The sequence below is a fragment of the Solanum pennellii genome, chromosome 5 (assembly GCF_001406875.1).
Source record: "Solanum pennellii chromosome 5, SPENNV200".
NCBI classification, from domain to species: Eukaryota; Viridiplantae; Streptophyta; class Magnoliopsida; order Solanales; family Solanaceae; genus Solanum; species Solanum pennellii.
The window spans coordinates 64,509,626-64,514,321 of NC_028641.1; the positions used below are offsets into that span (position 1 = coordinate 64,509,626).

General features: G+C 31.3%; 1 long non-coding RNA gene across 1 annotated transcript; it reads left to right on the top strand.

The window, feature by feature from the left end:
• The first annotated feature begins 2,300 nt into the window (after positions 1-2,300).
• Positions 2,301-4,176, top strand: LOC107019147. Its single transcript, XR_001456756.2, has 2 exons — positions 2,301-2,872; positions 3,718-4,176. It is a non-coding gene; the product is annotated as an uncharacterized LOC107019147 (long non-coding RNA).
• Positions 4,177-4,696: the final 520 nt, after the last annotated feature.

Sequence of the window (4,696 nt, forward strand, 5' to 3'; positions counted from 1 at the left end):
TGTGTGTAATGTGTACTAAAATGCAACAATCTCAAATAAATATTATGATAATAATTTAAAGAAAATTAAATTAAAGAAGACTAATAGAGAAATATCAAAAAAAAAACATAGAAGAAAAAAAATAACATCAGCCTTCTTAAGACTTTAATCATAACATATATAAATGAAAAAAGAAACACAAAATCGGTACAGAATTTTCCAAATTTTTGTCGAGACCTTCTCTCATATCACATCAAAATTCAAAAGTCTTCTCCATCGAGTCAAAATAAAGCATGAATCAAAGAGAAAAATCACTTTATTTTGGTAAAGTGATATATAATCAGACTAAGGTAGATCTATCATATACTTAAGATGTTGATGGCATCACTACTTTAACTATAAAATGAAAAGGATAATTTTGGATGTGATTTTCATTAAACAAAAAAATAAATTTATATAAATAAAAATAGTGAAATACCAAAAGACATCTTAAAGTCTTAAATTAAATACTATTTGAAGGTTTTAAAGGGCCAAAATAGATAAAATATATCCAATGAACCTCCATTAAAATTTGGAAGAGTATACAATCCTCCTTTGAACACATGAACTCTCAGATTACTCAATGTAATAATTGATTATCACTAATATTTAAACATGTAACTAACTGAATATTTATAATATTTTAATCTAGTGTAGTGGGAAAATGGTATTTCAACTTTCTAACTTATTTTGTTTCCACTTTTAGTAATATATGATGATAAATGATATATAGTTAACACTCTGATGAAAGTAGAGACCGTGTTGGTAGATGGAAACAATTCTCGCAATAGTCCTAGAGAACATTCTAGCTATGGTCGTATTTGTAATGAACTCAGTTTGAATATAACACTAACCAACTTCTCAACTATTATAATAAGACTAGAGTTCAATTACAAATCCAGAAACTGAATGGAACAACTCAATTAACAAAAACCTAAATTGAAATATAGAAATATGGAACGTAAGAACTAGGGATTGATAGACTATAGAAATGAGATGAGAAGATTCGACTTGTAGAATGGAGATGAGAGGAATTAGACTCTTTACTCAACAATTTGCTTAAACCTATTTTCCCTGGAATGTGCCATTTATTAACTTGGATCCCACACATAACCCCTCAATATTATATTGGGCTGCTTGATATAACTGGCCTCGGCCCATTCATAACAATACCCCGACTCCAAAAAGAACCTTGTCCTCAAGGTTCGAGTAAGAATGAGCATCCACTAGTACAATTTAGATTTGTAAGCAACAACGAAGCAACTTGATTGGCAGCCTGGAGTATTATAGACATGGTTGCCTCAGTCTTGTTTAGCCGCTGATTAACATGACAAAGATGTGTACTAATGTGAGATGTAGCCAAAAGAGAAACCTAGTGACATCACCCAAACTTGTCGAAGCACTATTGGCAGCCTCATTAAGGATCTTTATCATATTTTCTAGCAGCACATCATTCAAATGGCTAATAGGAGCAGTAATGCCCTTCACATTAATCCATTTTCTATCAAATGAAATATTCCCATAAGTGACCAAAATGTAGGTAGTAGTGTCAGATAACGGGATGCTAAGAATTCCATCAAGGTTGCTACTAGGATCAAAAGGAGGTCCAAGATCACTTAAAATATGATAAAAGATGATCTTCGCAACGATGCCCACATGTTGACACCCAATTTTTGACCTCCTATGATTGGAATTAAATTTCGAGTTTCTTAATTTCCAAAGGACTTGAAAACTAACTTTATAAAATTCAAAATATTTTAAAGATATTTTAAATAGTTTTTAACATATATATAATTTTTAAGTAATATATATGTTTTATATATATAATTTTTTATATAATTAGCGTATTTTATAAATATTTCGAAAATCATACCAAAAAGAGAATATAATTTTTAGTAAGTATTTCATTGAATTAGTTTAGTTTAAATTATGTTTATAATTTTAAAATCATTTTGTTTATGATTAGATTAATTATTTCATTTCGTTAAGTTTAAGAAGCTCGTCAATTAATTTTGTTTGAACTGGTCTTGATTAAAATTTGGTTGAATTTAACTAATTCAGCTCAGTTTTGATTATATTCTTAAGTTCAATTTTATATAACCTTAATCCATTGGCTAAATCCTCATTCTAAATCTAACCAATTTCTTTGATCCATTTAAAAGACCAAGTTTTGGTCTTACTTGCAATTTCAGCAGCCCACTCCCAATATACTCCAATTTCCCTTCAAACCCAGCCCAAAATAGCATACAACAATATATACAACAGAAGCCAAACGACCCGACCCATTTCCCCTTTTTAACCCATTACTCTGTACTCTTCTCCCTCACGCGCACACGCTCTTTTCTTTCCCAGAAAGAACACACAGAACTCTCCTACGCGCCTCCATTCCTCTTCTTTCTTCATCTCCAACGAATTCAACCTACGACGCCAAAGTTCCCTTTTGCTTAGCTGGTTTTGTCACGCGGAGGGCACGAGCTCTTGTACCTGCATACAGTCCAAACTTTCCCAGGAGGTATTTTCATTCCAATTTCCTTTTCCTTTTTCAATTTTGTTCGAAAATAGTATAAATTTGTACACCCTCCAACTCACCTAAGCCTCATCCTCTGAGAATTTTTGAATTTGGGATTCTCCCACATTGATCCAGACCCTTTTTTCTTCCTTCTTTTTTCCTTTATAAATAGGCTTTTCTTTACTGTTCAAGGGGGGATTTTTCGGAGATCAAAGAGTACCCATAAAGTTTGGGAATTTTTGGTTCCATAGTTAAATATTTCTAAAAATTTTTGTGGCTGCTCGAGTTGAGAGTGGTGGAATCGTCTCTGCCAAACTCGTCGTTCGCTTCACTGCCCAGAACGAGGTAACATTCGTCCTTTTAATTCTGTTAGTTTTATATCAACTGTTTGTTCTTAATTTGATGTTCTGTGTAGTGTTTAGTTCATTTATATTAATTGTTTGTTCCAAATGTTCTGTGGACTATTTACGTTCGAGTTTGAGAATTTGTTTCAAGCTGTCTTATTTCCAATTGATTTCGGTTCCTAGTTGTTGCCTGTCTCCCTGTTTTCGAGTTTCCTGCCTTGATTTCCATGTGATAGATATAGGAAATATCTTGAAGTTTGGTTCCCTCTCTTTGGTTGTTCCGGTGTTCGCCATTATTAAGTCAACTTAAATCACATCGATTACATCATCTAGCTTCTCTTTGTTATCTATGATTTAATGTGAAATGTTTGTTAAAATTTCAGATTCAACACCACTTTAATATTTTTCTTATAGTTAAAAGTTATTCTTGATTAAGCGTGAAGCTCTTTTCCTTTCTTTTGTTTGTTTAACGACCTGTTTGTTATTTTTGATTTGATGTGAATATAGAATAATCATATCCATTTTATTTTTATTTTTTTGTATTTGTGTTCAACTTCCAGTATGTTCACCTGCAATCTGAATTTACTATTTCTTGCATGAATATGCTTCAATATTGTTTGAGTTATAGATTTGTTTTGTGATTAGGAGATAAGTTTTAATTCACCACTTTCTAATTAATGGTGAGTTGACATTTGTCAAGTTTTAAGTTCACTGTTGTCTAGCATTGTTTGATTTTCCTATTGTTTCAAGGTGATTAGAACCTTTGTTCCACTTACATAACATGTTTCTTTGATGTTTCTGTCTAAACTTCTATTTGATTAAACTAAGAGTCTAGTCTTTTCGTAGGCTATTCCCTTGCATCCGATCTCTGAGTCAATCTCTCTTAAGTCATAAAAAGGGAAGTTAATACATTGGTGAAAGCCTTAAAATCAGCAGCAACATTGGCCTTGAAAGGTTGAGAAACGAGAAGCAAAATTTGGGTTAAAAAACCAAAAACCAGTGGCAACAACAGGAGCTCAGATGAGCTGAAATTAGAGTGCTTTGGCTCCCAACTGACCGAAATTTGAACACCTAATTACTGCAGCAGTTTCAGCAGTCTCCAAAGGGCTGGAAATAACATTTTTTGGATTTAAAAAAGTTTGAAAATAGCACCAAACAGCAAACAAGAAGCAGCAAGTGGACTTATAATTGTCCAAGTTATATTTGCACTTTCTTTTCATTATATTGTGATTTTGTGATATTTTCTTTTAACTTCTAACCTTTATTTTATCTAACTTAGATGAATCCTCGGAAGTTTCTTGATAACTCTTTATTTCAATAGTTGTTTACATTAAATATTTGAATTTTCAAACTCTTTTAAGTAGACTCTCTAAGCTTCAAGACTAACTTGAAATTATTTCTATTCTTTCATAGTTAGTATTTAGCTTTCAAATCCACGTTTAAGTTATTGTGTTGATTATTAGACTCAAAACTTGACTCGTATAAATTGTTAAGTTATAATTTTACTTTTGGCGCTTTAATATTTGGACTATTTCTTTATTTGAGATAGTACAAATATGTACAAGTATCAAAAGATGTCTAACTTTTCAAAAATAATAATAACAAATAAAAATAAGATTTTTTTTAATTTAATTTTTTTTTACAAAATTAGTCAAGCTTCTAAAATTCATCGGTCAACTGCAAGTTAGCGGATTCTCTAAGGTGCCTAAACCCTTTCTTAGAGAATTATTTGAAACCTTACCCGACTCTGGTTTATTTAAATGTTTTTCTTTTAAAAATTCATTTTTAATGGTTTTCTTATTTTTTTTTCCTAAAACAACAGTGG